This window comes from Megalopta genalis, chromosome 10 (genome assembly GCF_051020955.1).
Source record: "Megalopta genalis isolate 19385.01 chromosome 10, iyMegGena1_principal, whole genome shotgun sequence".
Taxonomy (NCBI): Eukaryota; Metazoa; Arthropoda; class Insecta; order Hymenoptera; family Halictidae; genus Megalopta; species Megalopta genalis.
The window spans coordinates 14426608-14448626 of NC_135022.1; the positions used below are offsets into that span (position 1 = coordinate 14426608).

Here is a 22019-nt window from a genome sequence, read left to right on the forward strand (position 1 = left end):
ACATTCGTATAACAGTAGATCACGTATGAAATTTGTCAACGAGTCTGTCGCGATATTATAGTGCATTGCAGCCAGATAGCTTAGGCAATACGTAATAACGTTTGCTGGAAAAATTATTAACGAGACACTAAATGAAAAATGCATTCATCGGACTCTCTTGTTTTTCGTCTCTGATTTTACTGTCGGCGCCGCGTATCCCGTAGGATAGCCGAGCGATTCTCGTCCCGCGGAATCGTAAGATAACGGACGCGAACGCGTGTCGTGGCTATTTGGAGCAGCGATAACGGCGACTCCTCGGTGTCGAAACCTGAAGATAGCCGCGTCGCACAATGTGGCCGCCAGTGGACAAAAATCAAAAGTCACTGCTTCATATCTATTCAAAACTATGTGTATGATGTGTTCAAATATCTAAATAATCATATTCAGCAACAGAATGATCAAAAAATTGAGCAGGAGATTAATTTGAAATGAGTTCGCCGAGCGAGTATTAGTAGAATCAAATAGCACGCTGGTTCATACCGCGTAGTTTGTTTACATTGCAATTATGAACAAAAGGCCATTTTACGATGTAATCTTTATAGAAAATGATGGTTAGTGTTTATATTATGGTAATTAATCTATAGCAATTTTGTAATACCTATATGCAGTAAAATAATTACCACGAAATGAAATAATTAAATTCGATTTATTTTCGTACACTTTAAATAAGGCTTTTTCAAAAAAAGGCCCAAAATATCCAGGGACTCTTATTCCGACATATCCGTCGGATAGTACATTTTGATACTATAGAAACTTTTTTCGCGAGAAGCTGCGGACATTCACTTATAGATACATAAGATTTGATTATTCAACAAAAAATAAACAAGAATTTTTTTTATGAAATCACATAATATTTTTATGCAGATCGACGCATCTTCGTATTTTCTTTGACAAAATATTAAGGCATTTTGGTCGAAAGTTTATTAGCTCAGAAGTTACGATTTTCGTCCCGTATGCTCACATAAGCGCCGCACTGTGCGTCGTCGCGCGGTGGAAACGTTTCTCGTTGCCTCGCCTCGAAGTTCACGGAAAACACAGCGTCGCGACCCGATTCGTGAGCCGATCACGAAAAGAAAGCACACGCGTGCTCGCCGGTTCTTTTCGCTATCGGAATTATCGAGGATAACGATCGACGGTCGGCTCGAGTCGAGCTACATACAATTATGAGGGTGGGAGGGATGCGGGAGGAAGCAGCGGCTGAATCGAAACGGAAGGAGACGAGGAACGCGGTGTGGGAGTGGGATCGACGGAGGGAGATGGTACCAGAGGGAGCCAAAGGGTACCAGAGGGAACCAGAGAGAAGGTGACAGGATGGGCCAGACCAGAAACGAGCAGATCGGCGAGCGCCCTTCGTGACCATAATCGGCGGAGAGGCAGACCGGCGGCTGGCTGGCTGGCTACGAGAACCGAGCCACACGGAAATCCACTTGAAAAGTAGCCATTACCTTAATTATCGGTCTCAAACGCTCTAGGAGGCTATGTGTACACGCTGGCCGAGGATCGGCCTCGGTTCCATCGGTTCACCTGGCCGATCGACATCGCGATCTCGCTCGCGGAATTCGTTCATTCGTTCCCGCAACGCGTCGCCCCGCGACGTTTTCGATCTCTTCGAACTCGGCCCAAACTCGTTGTAAAATTCGCGACTCTCTACCATTCGACGCGAGCTGACTGGGCGGAGTAGAACAAAATCGAGTTGACTGAAGTAGAGTTCACTTAGAGTGTAGAGTGAAGTCGAGTGGTGTGGCGTGAAGTGGTGTGCAGTAGATTAGTGTGGAGTGGGGCGGAGTGAGATGGAGTGGTGTGGAGTGAAGTTGAGTGGAATGGAGTGGGTGGAGTGGAGTGTAGTAAAGTGGAGTGGAGTGGAGTGGAGTGGGTGGGGTGGAATGGAGTGGAGTGGAGTTGAGTGGATTGGAGTGGAGTGGAGTGGGTGGGGTGGAATGGAGTGGAGTGGAGTGGAGTTGAGTGGATTGGAGTAGAGTGGAGTGAAGTGGAGTGTAGTGGGGTGGAGTGAAGTGGAGTGGAGTGGAGTGGAGTAGAGTGTAGTGGGGTGGAGTGGAGTGAAGTGGAGTTGCTTGGAGTGGAATGGAGTAGAGTAGAGTAGAGTAAAATAGAGTCTAGTCGGGTAGAGTGAAGTAGAATCGAGTAGAATAAAGTCGAGTCGTGTAGAGTGAAATAGAGACGAGTAGAGTCGAGTGGAGTCGAGTGAAATCGAGTGGAATCGACTCGAGTCTTTCCCATTCTCGTGAGCCTCGATCTTTTCGAGGCTATAATTTTGAAAGACCGGCATACCGTAGCCGTAGACCCCTTATCCACCGCCTCTTCTTCCCCCTTTTTTCTCCCTTCTTTCTATACCGATTACTCGTAGAATGCACGCCAGAGCCCGGTATACCTTCGCCGTAGCTACGTGTATAGCGTGTACGTACACGCGCGCGTAATTACACAGCAGACGATGCGGCGATGCAGTTATTTATTTAAGCGTGCAAAAGCTCCGTAGCCATTAACGCGTGCCTTTCCTCGAATCAGCCTGTTCTCCGTGGCCCCGCGGTATTCTAATGGCCGGTGATTCTACCGAGAATCTCAAAGACCGACCGTTCACCGATCTTCGCCGCATCAAGACGATGCCGAACGAAATTCTCTTACCGATATACTCGGAACATGTCTACTGCCTCTACACTAAGTGACAATACTATGAGGCGCTGTATATTCAGAATTATTGGACTGCTGTTAGCGTCCCTATCACTGTCACTTTAATTATTTTACTGTTCAGCTCACATCTGCTGGAATAAATGAATTACTGTTATATTTAAGAATGATTTTAACAATATAAACGAGTAAAGATAGTGACTTTTATTGTTACTTTATAACAATTAGTGGTGGAAACATTGGGGACAATTTTCTTTTATTCCGTTCACATTACTGCTGACGGTAACGACATAACGTGTCGCGCACGTATAACTACTACAGTACACCCAACATACATAACCTTAATCTATGCTTGCATCTAGGTTGAAATCTGTCTTGTTTGTAATGCATCTACGTAGCATTGCGTGCATTTATATACAATTACCTACTTCTTCTTTGTTCGACTGAGAGTTATTGGATTGCGTTTATGGCAAATGTATATGTGTACACGATAAATTTTTAAATGACAGTTATAAGAATGTTGCACTTCCTTGTACAGTTCCAATTAATTAGCTATTAACACATAATATTTATTATACGAAGAAACTTTCTTTAATAAAAGTGATCTTAAGCATTATTAGGCCGCAAATTGGAAAGGTGTTTAGGTTAAGTAATTTCTGAAATAATTAACTAAAGTTACGCGATGAGCTTAAGTTTGAATTTATTTAAACGTCATACGTTCTCCGATATGTTGCATGCTTGAGTAAAGAAGTTTATTTAAAAATTGTTCTCAGAAACATTTTCATAATATCAGAACTGCAAAAGATAAAAAACAGAAACCACTCATTTTGGCTATACCCGAATCAACGAGAATTGACAGAAAATATAAACAGCTGCACATGTGAGCAACGTGATCAGTTATGTATTTATTGTATGTATGTGTGTATTTTGCTCCATGTTTAAATAGTTCGTTTAAATCGTTCGAATCGTTCTATACTTAGAAAAATGATACTTGTCCTTCTAATCTCCTAAATAAATAGTACGGTAACACGTTCAATGTCCACAAACAAAATCGTATTTCTCTCCATGAGATAATGCAGTGCATACACATAGCATAATCGTGCATCTATTAATAACTACGAAGGACGTATTCATACGTTCGGCAAACTTTTTAGCAATACAACACATTTACCGTTTTACAACTGAATTTTCAATATGTTTATGTATATTCCTGTATCCTTTTTTGTTCGTAACAGTACAAATTCTTACTATTACTGCAGCTATAATTAGACCGCGAACTGCCTATCCGATTATAACAACTATCGGGAGATTATCACGCTTTAATCAAAGGATTAATTTGTCTTTGATCTAGGAAACAAAGTGTGCCTGTTAGCAGCCCGTAAAGCTGGTCATCCAAGTTAATCTTGAACTATAAAGTGATCGTTCATAGTTCCCATGCTTTGAACTCGTAGCACATGGGTTCCTAAAAATGGGTCACCGTAGAGAGACAACAATTATTATAGCTTACTTCATAATACCGATGCAAAAACGGAAATTTTAGATTGAAATTAATATATAAGGTTTTATATAAACAAATATATGCGGATATCTTTTAAAACGGAATAACTCTTTTAAAATTGAACCGAGGGTCTAGAATTATTGAGAGATGATACTACTAGTGCTACTACTAGATACGACTAATTTATTATACAATGTATAAATATATTTGTGCAATAATTTCTATTGAGGCAGATGACGGAAAATTTGTCTTAAATCACGTTTTTCAACTTTTGTAACTGAGTATACCTGCAACGAAAATTTATGGAACGCATTTTTTAGATCACGATGACTTATGAAAGATGACAAAATCTTTGAATTTTGTATAGTTTTTGATTATTTTTTGTAGAAGATTGAAAATAATAAATGATAATAATATATGATAATAATTGTACGCATCATTTGGTCCAATTTTAGAAAAGTTATTCCGTTTTAACATGTGTTAATATAAATAGTTATTAGTTCCGATCAATCGGAAAGAAATATTTTGCAATAACGAATATTAAACTATAATAGAAAATATGTGTCTATAATAAAAACGTATTCTTTTCTTTTTACTAGGACGTTATTAACTCGAAAGAAACTCTTGCAAGTTTGAAATAAATCACGGAAGACAAGAGATTAACCCGCAAACCCGAATGAGAAATTAATCACTGTCAACGTAGACGTACGAATCCTTATATTGGAAGCCGCTAGATAATCACCGGAGTTTACAAAGAACGTTGCGGTTAATCAACTTATTTAATCGTGAAAAGTCTATTTTTTCCTTCATGTTGATTACAATATCCTGGACAATCTTAAAGCTATTCTCACCGATCTTAAATGTATATATATGTATATATAATATAATTTGAATTTGTTCCCTTTTCTTCAATCTACTAGGCAAAGAGAATTCATGTAGTTTATAATATACTGATATATATATATATATATCTTATTATATATATATATATATATATATATATATATATATACTATCTACTAGGCAAAGAGAATTCATGTAGTTTATATAATATAAGTATATTATAAGTATATTATAAACTATATATATATATATATATATATATATATATTATAAACTACATGAATTCTCTTTGCCTAGTAGATTGAAGAAAGGGGAACAAATTCAAATAGCTGTCTACGTGATTAAAATTATTGAATCTAAGTTATATATATATATAAGATATATATCAGATATATATAAGATATCTCTTTGCCTAGTAGATTGAAGAAAAGGGAATAAATTCATACCATAATTTGAGAGAACCATAATTTATACCATAATATACCATATAATACCATAATTCAACCATAATTTGAATTTGTATATATATGTAAGTATATTATAAACTACATGAATTCTCTTTGCCTAGTAGATTGAAGAAAGGGGAACAAATTCAAATAGCTGTCTACGTGATTAAAATTATTGAATCTAAGTTGCATAAGTATGTATATCATAAAAACGCCAAATGATTTATTAACCCTCATCTACTCCTATTTGTCAGTGATTCCAACTAAATAGTATGTATATACGTGTATATATGTATATAACTCAGGTTTCCGTTTTTAAAGAAGGGATTTGCAATGCTGAATATTAATCTTTCCATAACATTGATTTTCTATCATTGTGTCACTTTCACATTGAGGAACAAATTAAGTTGGGAAGACGAGAGACAGATGAGGGTTAAATATGTTATCATTTAATGATCCTGAGTCATTTTGCAGTAATTTATTAACGACAACAGATATATGAAACGCTGACCTTGAATTGGTTTCATTGGACTCTTGAGAAGACAGCGCGTCAACGAAGGAAAGGTATGCATATCTATTTCGGAGTTCCAATAATATTGCTAGCCTTTGACCGACAGTTGTATGGAATACGTGCTTCGGATGGCAAGTGTGACAGCGAAAGGCATAAGTTAATTTATAGTAACGTTATAATTTCTAACATGATGGCAGGTATAGATTGCATTTTAAGACATAAATCAAAATTTTCGAAAATGTGACTCACGCCGCTATGATTCTAACACACTCGTTTGTAAGAAGCATACACAATAGAAGTAATAAAACAAAATAATCAACTTTACGACTGAAAACGCGAGATGGAAGATCTATCGCCAATAAATCAATTTGACGCGAAAGTGAGTCATCTGCGGGTATGGTGTTAACTGGAGTAATTATAGAATAGAAAGCCTAAAAAACGAGCCATTTTGATCTACACGACGGACCTAGTGTTGAATCAGCTTTCTAACGCGAAGATAAATGCACATCGTAACCGAATTTCTCGCTTGCGAGCTTAGAAATGAAAAATACGCCACCACTGCTATTTTCTATACAAATCGCCGAGATTCGAGCAAGAGGGGCGTCGATTAATTAATGGAATTAGCTGTGCGTCATCGTGGATCGTCATTGGATAATCGTTTAAAAGCCACGAACATCCGAGATAACGATCCTTACGGTGTCCCTGATATACCTGTACGCGTAAATCTCAGCTAAGCACGAGACCCCGGCCGTGGCCAAGAGACTACGATCACGACCAAAGTGCAACGCGTATTTCGTCGTGGCGCGCACAGTTGCCCGTGCGGGACTCGCGCGTATTTCGTTTCGACGCCGAATGCCGGTCGACGAAATTATTGAATTCCGCTGAAGGAAGTACAACACGTTTTCGAGTCGAGCGGAAAGATTGATTAACACTTTAACTGCCGGTCTCGAAAATTCTCTTATCACGATTAGGGAACACAGGGATTAGAAGTGACATTGTAAATGACTTTTAAACTAATACAGCTTTACATTATTATTCATTCATATTTATTATCTCAATCGTGTAGACGTGCAATTATTACACAGACTGTTTCAGCTAAAGGAGGCCACCTAAACATCTCTGTTGTGTTCGGAAATATTTATTAACGTAAGTTGTCCAGGGTCAGGGTATACAGAAATATAAGATACCAATATATAAAAGGTGTCCTTGAAATCTCCACAAAATTCTCCAGCTGCAAAATAATTATTACCGCCATGTTATAAAGTTTCCTGGCCAAAATAACCATTGTTAAGAAAGTTTGTCAATATCTCCAAAAATAACACAGATACTTGGGTGGTCTCCTTTAGCTGAAACACGCTGTATACAGAATGTCTCTGAAATTTAAAAAAAAGCATAAGCCTAGAAACAACGGGAATGTGATGATGGATTTCTTCCATGGGGGAGGGGTGTAGAACAAGAAGGCTGACGAGGATAGGATCGGTTTAAATGATTGGGTTAAGGGTTACGAGTAAGGAAGTGGTCGATACTATTACATTACGCTTGAACGCGGTGCATCTTTTATCAGAGAAACAAGTTTTGCATAAAATTTGTTCGTGCGATATTGAAACTATGGAAGCTTCTAGTGCCAGTGAGATCGTTAATGCTGCTGCAAAGCGAGCTTTTGTAAGCTAGCAGTAAGATTTTTCTGTTCTTCCTGACTTACACAATGGAAAGTAATGTGTGCAAAGGGGATGTCTTTGCCCATTCGAATAAAGCTTCAGGTATAAGAATTTGATTCTTTAATGGCCTTTGTAAGCTTGTGCGCGTTACACTTCATTAAACTCGTAACCCTTAACCCCTGCCATTTAAACTGAATCTATCCTTCTCATACCTCTTGTGCCATCCTTATCTACTCCTAATGGAATAAGCCCACCACCTTCCCGTGGTTTCCATTGAGCAATGACACTTTTCCATGGATACTAAATGAAAGAACACGTTAGTACCGACAAATGTGATTATTGCAAAAAGCGCGTCATTTGCCAAGAGCAGGTTAATAAAATTTTTCTGCAAATTCTTCTTCGATATAAATGAGACTATCCTCGCGACTGTAAAACTTTCTGATTGTGTTTTTGTATTTCATTGCAATAATATATCACTAATATATATATATATTACTGCGACTTTAACGTTAGAACTACCAAAACAGTCAAACTGATCTTTTCTTTTACAATTCCAGATATTATAAAAATGTCTCCAGAAGAAATTTGTAAATAAACTTCTTTATTCAAGCACATATTATCATAGCCAACCTTGCCACTGTTATAAAACAATATACATTAGTCTCGTTAAGAGCTCGATAGTTCTAGTATTAATATGCGTCGCGTCATCTTACGACAAATATATTTTTGTACAGAAAGATCCGAGGAGAATGCGACAGTAATTTTGTCAATTTTTAAAAACGCGACCTCGAGCCCGTACTTAAAAAGCAAGAATTTCTTTATAATTTTCAACGTTGTAAAAACAATTGTTCAATGTAATGAAAATTTATTTAGAAAGATGGATCCTTGCCAAGGAAAAATTTAAAAAAGTACATCTCGACACGACCAATAGTTTCTGGGATAAAAATTTCCAAGTACAGCCACTTTTCGCAAAAATTGTTTTCCCTCAATATTACTTGAACTGCATCAGATTTCAGTTTGAACAAGATCCCAGACATCTACTGAAAATAGTGATCAGACTGGTGGTGAAGATTTTATATACATAATCTTAAAAATAATTCTCCCATTCTCAAAGTCGATGAACGATGAATACTTGCAAAGAATAAAGATTGTCAGGGAAATTATTAAGAACGAAAAAGTGCTAATCAGTGCAGTTGTGAAACACATCGTAGTGCAAGGAGTGAAGCATTAAGTTAGTGAACATTTGAAGCGACAGTCCACGAAGATGCTTAGGGACGATTGTAAGATCAGCTGTCGGGATTCGGGATTGAAAGTAACATTACAAACGGGTCAGCGTCGGTAAGAAAATGAACCGCGTGGTCATCCTTTCGCCAATTACTGTGCCCTGTTGGCGGGCTTCAGGAGTTCCCGAAACTAAAAACAACTTTAGCAATTTAACACGTTCCGTGCCACGTGTACCATCGATGATACACGCTTGCATGTTTACTTAGTGAACTGAACAAATTCTTTACAAGAAATTTAGAACCGAAGAATCAATTTCCACCGCAAGAATGGGCGTTGATAAGTTTTTGTTACGTTGTTATGTGTACGAGAATTAATAATTGCACGTAATACATCAAGTTTTAGTAAAATATCAAAGTGTGAAGATTCGAGTAAAAAAAGCTCGGCACGGAACGTGTTAATGTACAACCAGCATGCTTGCTGCTACCTTTTTTTTGCGGACTGCCCCGAATTTCTATAAAAACGAGCCGCGAGGTCCGAAAAATCGTCGCTTCTTAGATGAGCCGTTTATTTTTGAAAGTGGCACAAGTCACTTTTTGTTTTTAAGTCGATATATTCAAGGTAATGTAATTACCCCAGTAATGTCTCCCTAATTAATGCTTAAATTGCACACAGAAACGGACAACTTGGGAAGAGAAGGTACGATTGTTCGAGTTTTGCGCCGCGTTTTTATAGTTGCTGAGGATCGGTGATCATAAAAACGAGGCGCAAGACTCAAATTAATCGTATCTCCTCTTCCCAAATTGTCCATTTTGTGTGAAAATGGCATAAGTCACTTTTTGTTTTTAAGTCGATATATTTAACACGTTCCGTGCCACGTGTACCATCGATGGTACACGCTTGCATGTTTACTTAGTGAACTGAACAAATTGTTTACAAGAAATTTAGAACCGAAGAATCAATTTCCACCGCAAGAATGGGCGTTGATAAGTTTTTGTTACGTTGTTATGTGTACGAGAATTGATAATTGCACGTAATACATCAAGTTTTAGTAAAATATCAAAGTGTGAAGATTCGAGTAAAAAAAGCTCGGCACGGAACGTGTTAAGTGACATTTCTTCAGAACTTAAAGTTAATTTTCTGTTTCTTTTATCGACTAAAATTTTCCTATGAAAACGGAGGGAAATGGGCGGCATATTTTCGAGTGCAGCGAGCTCGTCGCGACCACGCGACACGCCAATGGAAATTTTCACGGCCCGTCGCGTCGCATCGCAACGGAACGTGGCTGTCATGAGCAAACGATAAGCTGTTATTACCAACGAGTGATTGTTTACGCGGAATAAGTAGGAAGCGAAGGGAGAGAGATCGAGGAACAGAAACGTTCCGAGAACACGACACTATACGAGCCGACAAGAAACCGATCTACGGAAATACGTGCCGTCTTCTGTCCCGGACCAGGATTCATCGAGATATGAAAGAACAATCGACAATAATGCCTTTATTCAACCGATCCGGCATCAGGCGTGCGTCTTCTCTAAAACGTATGTAATCCGGATAACCTGACACAATAGGGAGCCCTGTATCTTTTTCGTTTCGCTCGTCCGATTGTCGGTTTCCATCGAGCGATTATCGTTTCGTCGATGGAGCGCTAGATTCGCCGAAGGCTCTTGGAAATTTTCAACATATTCAGCGTCACGTCAATTAAAAAAGGTTTCGTTTGCCACAGGAATTTTCCAAATTCATCCTTTTGCCAATTACTGTGCCCTGTTGGCGGGCTTCGGGAGTTCCCGAAACTAAAAACAACTTTAGCAATTTAATTGGCATTTCTTCAGAACTTAAAGTTAATTTTCTGTTTCTTTTATCGGCTAAAATTTTCCTATGAAATAAATATCGAATCGTGTTTACATATTAAGAGAAAATAATAGGAAAGTTTTAGAGCCAGTTACTGCACAATCAAAATTTAATATTTAACATGCTTTAATATATTTTATTTTCTACAAAAAACTATCACATCACAATAAGTAACTTAATACGTTAGAGATGACTGTTTCGATGAAATTTCATGACTGCAGTTCTTTTCTTTGAAAATATGACGGAGATGTGTTTGAGATTATGTAGGCCTAACCTGCGGTAAGTGGCACGGTAATTAATGCATCGCGTGAAGAATGGATTCAGTTTCTGTGAATGAACTACTGACATTGAAACTAAAAACGAAATTTCAAATAGATAATCACTGTTTTGTCTTTTTGTAATATTAATACGTTTTACCTATACAATTAACATTATTAAAATATATATATATATATATAAAAATAGCTAATACTTTTCTACTTGAAATTTAATATTCTTTCAATCTGTGATGAGGAGAATATTTTCCATACAATTTTCCATTTTAAAAAAGGAAGAATTGGCTATGAAATTTTGAAAACCACTCTATTTTTAACAAAAAAAGTGAATACGTCAACACCCCCCCCCAACTTTTGTATTTAACACTTTTTAATTAGATGCATAATTTAAAAGTTATGTGATGCGTGTAAGTTAAATGACTCACCCTGTGTGTATTAATATGTATATACATGCACAATATATATAAAGTCATTGCGTTTTAAAAGTGTTCGTACACCTTTTAAAACTGGATTAAACGTCTTGAATTTTTTAGAGTAAAGAGGGACTGGTCTACTAGACAATGACTAAAGTGCTTCTTTTGAATTTTGTTATTATATACTTGGAATGACAGAAAAAAATAAAGAAATTTCGTTTCTTATAACGAAAATTTAAAAGATTCCATTCGTAGATCTCTGTAACTCATCCTATGCTGAACATTTGATCGAAGTTTTCTCACGATTCTTGACACTTTTGGCCAAAAACCAAAAAGAAATCTGCAGTTTTTTAAATCTTTCAACGCTTTTAGCTTGACTCTGGGTTAACCGATTTCGATCAAACTTTTAGCACGCATATAAGTTACCGAGATCTACGAAAGGCATTTCTTCAATTTTCGTTATAAGCTCAGATAAGAAAAGTTAAAGAACAAGAGTTCTTTATTTTTTGTTGTTGTTCCATGTAACAGAAAAATTTAAAAAAAGAGCATTTCAGTCATTGTCTAGTAGACTAGTTTCTCTAAGATCATCTAAACAAAAATTCCTAGTTATTTAGATCAGTTTTAAGAAAGTTATTGCGTTTTAAAAAATGTACGAACATTTCTGTGAGCCACTGTACATTTATATAAATTTTTTACAGTTTTTTTAAACTAATACTAACTAATACTTTAGGTGTCCTATCATGAACGTTATTCAGAAGTGTCTCGTAGAAAAATTATATCAGTTTTGAAGAGTTTCGTAAGACAGACGTATAAGCAACATATGAATGTTATATGTTTGTTTAAATAAGTTATTTAAAAATTACATAACATTTTTTCAAAATGTAATGCCCATCCGCCATTTTGTCTTCCGAAATTATCAGTCGAAATTCGTGATCGACGGCTATGAAAACCTTCGATCGTTCGATTAACACGTTCCGTGCCGAGCTTTTTTTACTCGAATCTTCACACTTTGATATTTTACTAAAACTTGATGTATTACGTGCAATTATTAATTCTCGTACACATAACAACGTAACAAAAACTTATCAACGCCCATTCTTGCGGTGGAAATTGATTCTTCGGTTCTAAATTTCTTGTAAACAATTTGTTCAGTTCACTAAGTAAACATGCAAGCGTGTACCATCGATGGTACACGTGGCACGGAACGTGTTAAATTGCTAAAGTTGTTTTTAGTTTCGGGAACTCCTGAAGCCCGCAAACAGGGCACAGTAATTGGCGAAAGGATGACCACGCGGTTCATTTTCTTACCGACGCTGACCCGTTTGTAATGTTACTTTCAATCCCGAATCCCGACAGCTGATCTTACAATCGTCCCTAAGCATCTTCGTGGACTGTCGCTTCAAATGTTCACTAACTTAATGCTTCACTCCTTGCACTACGATGTGTTTCACAACTGCACTGATTAGCACTTTTTCGTTCTTAATAATTTCCCTGACAATTTTTATTCTTTGCAAGTATTCATCGTTCATCGACTTTGAGAATGGAAGAATTATTTTTAAGATTATGTATATAAAATCTTCACCACCAGTCTGATCACTATTTTCAGTAGATGTCTGGGATCTTGTTCGAACTGAAATCTGATGCAGTTCAAGTAATATTGAGGGAAAACAATTTTTGCGAAAAGTGGCTCTGTACTTGGAAATTTTTATCCCAGAAACTATTGGTCGTGTCGAGATGTACTTTTTTTAATTTTTCCTTGGCAAGGATCCATCTTTCTAAATAAATTTTCATTACATTGAACAATTGTTTTTACAACGTTGAAAATTATAAAGAAATTCTTGCTTTTTAAGTACGGGCTCGAGGTCGCGTTTTTAAAAATTGACAAAATTACTGTCGCATTCTCCTCGGATCTTTCTGTACAAAAATATATTTGTCGTAAGATGACGCGACGCATATTAATACTAGAACTATCGAGCTCTTAACGAGACTAATGTATATTGTTTTATAACAGTGGCAAGGTTGGCTATGATAATATGTGCTTGAATAAAGAAGTTTATTTACAAATTTCTTGTAAACAATTTGTTCAGTTCACTAAGTAAACATGCAAGCGTGTACCATCGATGGTACACGTGGCACGGAACGTGTTAAATTTCGATTGTTTTTATGTTTTGGCTAAGTTTTTGGAACTTGGGACCACCGTGTCCACGGGGCAGTCCGCGCCCGGAGCCGGTGCGCATCGCGTGCGCAACAAGTTTTTCCACTCGGAGATTCGAATTCGGTCTATTCTGGACGACAGCGAGCGCGCATGTTTTATCGTTTACGACGCCGCGTCTCCGACAACGGGTTTAAATGCTCCACGGGTTGAGCGTAGAATCCGAGACGGCGAGAATTTATCGGAAAGGTTATCTCGGTGGAAAGCGAGCAACGGACGTTCCGGCGTAACGATCTGCCGGTTCTTTATCTAACGAAAACGCGATGCGCGTGAATAATTACTCGCCACGCAAACGGATGCTGCGCTCCGGTTTTTCTCCCGGGACCGTAACGATCTACGACGGATTAATGGTCGAACCGTTCTAGCAGAGATAAGATAGATGTCGGCGGCCGAGTACGCAACGGCTGCTATCGCGGAAATCGACGGGAATACTGAATTGCTTGTAACGATTCGTGCCACACAGATTTTAACGTAGAAATACAACGAAAATCTATCGTATGAATCGGACCTGGGCTGACTTTATTTTAAATAGAAATGAGAAAAAGCTGTTTGAAATAATCCGTTTCGCGAACTGTCATTTTCGGTGTTCTTGATTAAAAATAAAAATAATATCGATCCATTTGAAATAATAGCAAATTTAGTTGTATCTATTTCGTTATATCTATTTAAAAATTCTGTAAAAAGGAGTGAAAAAGTGATAATAATGATAATTATGATAATTATGATAATAAAAACCGTAACGATCAGAGAGAGAGACATTAGGATAAGTAGAGTAAAGCGAGCATAGAAGATTGTTTGAAGGATAAGAAAAAATTATGTACAAAGGATTTTCCCGTTTGTTATAGAATATTTTTAAATCCCTCTTCTAGGAACGAAAAACGATCTATGCCACTCTGGCTATAGAAAAACTGACCATGCTTCGATTGAATGCAGTCGGAAGCATCGCCTCTCATTTTACATGGTATGCGGGAAAACATTCAACAAGATTATATAATAACGAAAACATTGATTAATCCTCGAAGAAAAAGCTCCGAAGTTTAGTCAGAAAGTGCCGAAGGCGGCAAAACAATTTAGTATGTTGCAATATTGATTTACATTGGTAATGATACTACTGATATGATTTTGTCGACCGTAAAAAGGGTACGATGAAATTCCTATACAAGAATACAATTTATCATTGTAGACGCGGACGAGACTGGGATTTGAGAGCACTGATTTCAGGATTGTCTACAAGTTCATTTAATATTCCATACACGCGAAGTGTATGGAAGTCGTGCTGCAATCGTCTGTGCTTCGGTGACGTAAGATTTAAGCGACACAGGATTGACGAATAGTCGTGATTGTCGCAGGACATTGGGCTACCAGACAATCGAGCAATCAGACGTAAAAATTTATGCCGGATGCGTTCTATGCCAGTCGTCAAATACTGATGGCACGGCGACCAAACATTTGAGCAGTATAGCCGAAAGGGGTGGTCTAATCACAACAGAACAAAATAGAGCAGTTCAAGATGTTAATATTTTTCAAAGGATTTAAACGCTCTAAAAACAAAGTCAACAGTCTTGGATACGGTACTGATCGTTTTGTTGATGTACGTAGAAAAAGTAGGGTCGAACAAGGAAATCACACCGAGATCACTGATGTCTGATTCTGATTTCAGACTATAAATAGAAATTCGATAACTGAATATAGACAGGGAATTGGATCGTGTGAAGCGAATAACTGAGCATTTTTTAATATTCAGCGACAGCCTGTTAGAATCGCGCAAACAATGACTGTTTAAATCAACAATTTCATGGAAAAACATCAGATCGTCCGCAAACAGAAGGGGGAGGCAGTAAAAAAACAAGTAGTAATGTCATTAAAAAATAATATAAAAAAATCAGGGAGCCCAGATGAGGAACATCAGAATTACGAAAATGTACCGACAAATGTGACTCCGTGATTTGCTTGTGCCATACTAATTCATTATCGCGTTAGCGATAAATAGACTGCGGATGATTATGCAAATGCATATTTTTACAGAAAATTTTATTTCGCACTTTTTGCATAATGCATATATTTTGCATATTTATCTTTTAAAAACATATGCAGAAATATGCTGTATATGTTATTTGCCACGTATATGCATATATAATATTATGTTTATATGAAATATCTATCTCGTTAAATTAATTTGATCTATTAGTAAGCACTCGTATCTCTCTCTCTCTCTCTCTCTCTCTCTCTCTCTCTCTCTCATAACTGGATAGTGTTGATAACAGTAATATGTCAATATAATGCTGATACACCATAACAAATCATGTTCTCGCAACCTTGAGTTGCTAACTGAACGTTAGATGCAGCTGTTAGTACAGTCATTTTTCCCAGAAATGTTCGGAGGTCGGCATTTGAAACCAGCAGATCTGAGAGTACTAAGTCGCGATTCTTCGGGCCTCGTGGCTCGTTTTTATAGAAACTCGGAACAGTCGGCAAAAAAAAGGCAGCATGCCGGTGTACATTAATATAAATACATAGTAATGCTTGAATAAAAACGATGACTTAACATTTTTATTTTTTATTTTTTGCTACGATACGAAGGCAATTCGGAGGGCACGTGACACGATTCGAAGGCAATTCGGAGGCCACATGACTCGATTCGAAGGCAATTCGGAGACCACATGCAACGATTCGACGCTCACATACCACGTAACTTGTAGCTCCGCGATTTTTCTTATCTAACTCACACCCAAATGGACCATTTTGTATTGTCTTCCGGGAATTCGCGTCGCGTGCCGCATCACACCGCTTGACCGACTCCGTCGACCCTTAGCATCGACGTAGCAATAAGTTACATAGGTATAGGACTAGCACAGAAAAATTCACAGCAACCGAAATTTGGCATTTCCAGGAGAAATTACTGTATTCCTATTCTTATCAGACGAAGAATATGGAATATTATTATATTCGACTACTCCTAGAATACAAACTACAGAGGGGTATTTAATATTCTAATATACTAATATTATATATTCTAATATATTCTAATATATATTCTAATATATATTCTAATATATTATATATTCTCTAATATATTCTAATATATATTCTAATATATATTCTAATATATTATATATTCTCTAATATATTCTAATATATATTCTAATATATATTCTAATATATTATATATTCTAATATATTCTCTTTAATATACGATTAAATAGAAATTGCTAAAGTATTCACCAATCGATTTATATGTATTCAATAGAAGTATCTAGTACTTTACAAAAGTATTCAATGTTGACCATCTCTGCTTACGGTTCGTTTTTTATAGTTTTTTATAGTTTTTATAACTATCTATACATACAATTAAATTATATCTTCACAACTTAATAAATAAGATACATAGTTCTAATGTCGTTAATACATCAAAGTTCGTCGTCAAACCTTACACTCGAAGCCCCCCCCCCTTCATTTTAAGTCTAAATCCAAAATAATTCTCCTGCCCAACGGTATTCCCATCTTATATGACTTAGCACATTTTATTCATATGAAATTGAGTCTTACGACTCATAAAAAGACAAGGTTACACTTTTAACAGTATTTGGAATAGAAAAAAAACCTTTAATAATAACAAAATTATATTGAAACGTGATATAACAATTTTTAGTGGTGCCTCAGAGTCCACTATTCGAGTGCGAAGGGTTGATACGGCGAAAAATAATAGAAAACTAACGGCGAAACGATTAATCAAATGAAACCTTAATTCGAAATCAAGGCTAAAATTGCCGTGGTTACACAGAATAAAAGCCGGGAGCGGGACCGGGACCGGGACCGAATAGGGTACAGGGCTATTAAATTTATGACTTTTCCCTCGTCGAAACGGACAGGAGAGAGAGAGAGAGAGAGAGAGCGGGAGACGATAACGTGCATAATATGCACGGTCAGATAACGGGTGACGCGTAAGTTACTGCAGCCCGATAAACCGAGCCAGTGTCGATCGCGAAGGGCTTACCGATGCTAGCCGGCTCGAAAGTTACGAGCCACAAAGTTCGGAGAACGGTGCTTCGTCGAGAGTACGGTGGCAAGCACCGTTACGGTCTCTATTTAACGCGTTTATCCCGCCTTTCGCGGATCGAACACGCACCAGACGTTCTCAAAGGGTTATCCCGCGTCCCCCGTCCCGGCACGTCGAAATATCGAGCGAGGACAGGCTCCTTACCTTGCGTCTTTACGATTGTCTCTTCAGGCCGATCGACACGTTCCCGCCGCCATTTTCAAACGATTCCTCCTGACGGGTCGAGACCACCTTGCTCCACCGAGCCAACAGCGACCTGCAACAGACACACAAGCGCATCATGAAAAAAGGGAGTCGAATTACGGATTCGAAACGATTTCGGGGGCGATTAACCCCTTGACATACCATTCTCTTCGCAGTTACTGCGATTAGAAATTTTTCGATTCTAATAAGAAAAGAAATTCTAAAAAGAAATTAACACGTTCCGTGCCACGTGTATCATCGATGGTACACGCTTGCATGTTTACTTAGTGAACTGAACAAATTGTTTACAAGAAATTTAGAACCGAAGAATCAATTTCCACCGCAAGAATGGGCGTTGATAAGTTTTTGTTACGTTGTTATGTCTACGAGAATTAATAATTGCACGTAATACATCAAGTTTTAGTAAAATATCAAAGTGTGAAGATTCGAGTAAAAAAAGCTCGGCACGGATCGTGTTAATGCTTATTGTGCGCTTAAATTTACCTGAATGCTTAAATATTGACGACAAAAGAATAGAATTTTATTGCAATTTTAAAGGACAAAATAACATCTATACTCAATGAGTTAATAATAGATATTTTCATGACGAGTCGGACTCGTCAAAGTACGGCAAGGGGTTAATTCCGAGCCGTTTCGATTTCGGAGCGGCGGAGACTTTCGTTTAATTTCTTCGAAATCGACGAAACCGATGCGATACACAGGCATGGATACGATCAGCCAGCTGCGCGCATAAAATTTCGGAATCGCGAGGCCGATTCGGATCGGTCGCTCGCCGTTTATTTTCGTTGCTTCTCAACCTGTCAACTTATACAACGCGATTAGTCGCTTTATGTTCCGTCCACACGACCCGCGAACGGCACCTGGCGACGCGTAATTTCTCAGCGCGCCTTTCCTCCACCTTTCTTCCATTAAACATTCGACAGCGACGCGCCGCGTCCCATCCCATTCTGTTTCGAAGAAAAAGGGGAAAAGGAACGAAACAAAAAAAACAAAAAACAAATATACCGCGCGCACTCTCATGCAAAATAACTGCACAATCGGTGAACCGAATTTGCATACAGTGGCTCGCCGAGCTTGCAACCGAGCGACGGGCTCTCTGCATATTTATGGGGTACGACTTCCTTCGATTGTTTATGAGCGTAATCACGCGAGCCGCTTTAAGGTTATGTCTTCTGATACGCGGACGGCTCTCGATCGGGAACTCGTAAATTTCGGGACGTACGTCGTCACCGCGGGGAAGGCATTACACGAGTATACGACGTAGAGGATTTTCGAGCTTCGATACAGTTGCAAAAACGATAACGGGCGTAATCGGAAATTCGCGGCAATCGCTCGAGGGAAGAAGAATCGCGCGCGCGCGCGAGCGATGCCACGATTCGCACACGCGTGCAGCTTGCAGGATGCGCTCGTGTAGGTAGAAGGAACACGGGGATAGGACGCGCGGTGTGTGCACGTGCACGTGCACGTAGCCGTACTCGTGCCCGTACACGTACGCGACGAGCTAGTCCGCATTCCACGAGTGGAACAACCGGTACATGGACCAGTGGTTCTCAAGCGGCGTCTCTCCCGGCGGAGACGAGACAAGACGGAATCGTTATGCAACGCGCGAGCAGTCAGTGGCCCGGTCGATTCGCGGAAGATGAGTCGCCCTTCCGGGTCCCCTTTCCTTTTCCCTTTTTCTTCTGCTTCTCTCCCCTTCCGCTCTAACCCCGGCCGTCCCTCGCCCCTCCACACTTCCGATTTCGCTCACGCGGCCACTTTCGCGCGAACGCATGCGTGCGCCTCACGGCCGAGATTGAAATCGAAAGTCGTCACGAAATGACGAAAAGAAAAAAAATACCGGTACGCGTCCTGAGACGGGCGGAACGCTCGCACCGACCTCTCGCCGCGCCGCTTCTCGGACGAACCGCGCGCGTCGTCGCACACGTTTTCTCGGTTGGCACCGGAATAGTAGCACAAGTATGATCATCGGGGGAAGATCGTGAGATAAGAGCGGGGATGCCGGAACTTATCACGATATCGCGGAACGATTACCGACTCCGTGAACTTCTTCGGCAGGAAACTATTTCGGGAACACCGAGTGCATCTAAATTTCTATTGCGCCGCTTCAGGCCAGGCTTGTATCGGAGTTTGTGATTTATACGGGCCCCAAGGGGAGTCCAGTTGCCAGACCTCGGCGCATCTTACCTTCTCCGTGCAAGCGGGGTCGCCCTTGCGCTCGCGCGAGCGCGCGCGCGAACGTGCCCATGTGATATCGCATCGCTTCGGATGTATACGGGAAAAACATTATACCACTGGCACAACCGCGCGCGCATGTACGCCTAAAACGTAATCGCATGGCGGTTACGTTTGGCTACGCGGATCTAGTTTCCGCGGCACCGCTTGAACCCTTTAGAGTTCACTGGTGCACGGGGAGCCTACCGGTAACTACGTAACGACCGAAAAATAACACCACGATAAGCCACTGGTACATCAAACTGTTACATACTTGTTAGCGCATTTTCTTTTTTTTTAATAGAATGTGTAGAATAGAAAATCTATCGATTTCGCTTAGCTACAATTTAACGTAACACAATGGACGTTTATTAGGCTTTTAATTAACCCTTTGCAGTCGAAGCTATTTGAATTCGAAATCCAAAACATGATTTCTGATCTACAGTATTTCTAATTTATATAATTTATTGCGATTCATGCGTATGAAATTGAGCCTATTGGCAAGTACAATGCAATTTTAATAGTTTTTTTTTAAGTATAAAAGAGTCTGATGCTCTTAGAATGATTTTGAAAAATAGTATACCAAATTTTAGTGGCGCCTCAGAGTCGCCATTCGAGTGCAAAGGGTTAATTGTATATGTATATAACGTCGTTACGATAAAATTGAATGTTCCAATAATTTCTTTTTTTTTTTAAAGAAATTTCATGATTCCGAGGAAAGTGTTGAAATGTGAAGGAAAAGAAAGGGAGCGTTTCGTCCTGGTTCCGCTTGAGGACTCATCCATCAGTAAGAATATCGGAAGAACGGTTAAGGATGCTATATGTACAAATTGGTGACAGATCAAATAGTTGTGGAAAGATATCTATGTATGCTGACGCGTGCCGGAAGTAACTCCCACAGTTCTGATACTCGTAAAGCAAGTACGTAATTATGAATAATATATTTTTACCTGCTCGGTATGTCTAGCGTTAAAAATGTTCAGTGGTAACAAAATTTTCTTTATGTCCTTGATATTATACCATATAAAAAATTAATGAGAAAAGCGCATGAAGTCTGAGGAAAGGAGAATCTATTATTTAATAATGAATGAAGCTGCAAAAGATTTTTGATACCGATCGGACAAATAATTAACAAGTATTCATATTATCCGACACGTTTCCTATCCGTCAAAATGTTCTTTGCGAGAAATAATATCTGTATTTAAATTAATTAAAAAATGTTTTCTTTTATTATAGTTTTCTATACACTTCGGCGTATCTAATCGCGCATTTGAGCAACAAAAGTGCGCAGAATCTGAAGTGATTTACAGGCCTCCGACCTCAGCAACTTCAAAAATTTTACAAAATCAACGCAATTTATCTAATGAAATCAAAATTAAAAACTTTAAATGTTTGGTACCAAGTACTAATCTTTGGGTTGCACATGGTACAGGTTATAAAAAACTTATTTCTGGAACATGTAACATTCTCGATGTGTCTTAACTATCAGAGAGCCGTCGAAACAACGTTATTATTAGCTTTCGTATAGTATTAAGACTGAAAGTATGCTGTTGCGAGAAAGTCAATAATTATAAAAAAAAAAATATCGCGAAAGACGCGAATAAATGGAACGTTGTTATTTTGACAAGACAGTAACAAAATACGTAAGTCAGTTCTTAGTGTCCTGTGAGCCTGTTGCTAATAGGTGCGCTGCATGTTCGCCGAACTATCGCGTTCGATTCCCGACCGCGATCGAAGGAACCAAGTCAGGAAATCGAATAGTAGCTGCGCGGCAAAGAGCGAGGCTGACAGGCGCAGGAAATCGAAACATTATGAAAAATGATGGTGTATCGTTGATTGGCGAGTGGTTATCGCAGGTGAGCCAACGGCAGAGCAAAAGGTTAACACCCTCAGCTAGCCTTAAGAGCGTCTTAACTCGGTTAAGTCCGTGACTC

At 38.7% G+C, this 22019-nt stretch overlaps 1 protein-coding gene and 1 long non-coding RNA gene across 3 annotated transcripts in view; one reads left to right on the forward strand and one right to left on the reverse strand.

Annotated features, from left to right (window-relative positions):
• Positions 1–22019, reverse strand: part of Ntan1 (N-terminal amidohydrolase 1) — a 52956-nt gene that overhangs the window by 27429 nt on the left and 3508 nt on the right. Inside the window, exon 2 of the mRNA XM_033469905.2 lies at positions 17812–17923. The gene's annotated coding sequence lies outside the window, so the exon portion shown is untranslated. The remainder of the gene's footprint in view (positions 1–17811; positions 17924–22019) is intronic.
• Positions 9948–21548, forward strand: LOC143260118 (uncharacterized). Of its 2 annotated transcripts, none has more exons than XR_013034211.1 (3): positions 9948–10400; positions 20784–21006; positions 21322–21548. It is a non-coding gene; the product is annotated as an uncharacterized LOC143260118 (long non-coding RNA). The 2 variants fall into 2 exon arrangements; XR_013034212.1 differs by lacking the exon at positions 9948–10400 and adding an exon at positions 19636–20338.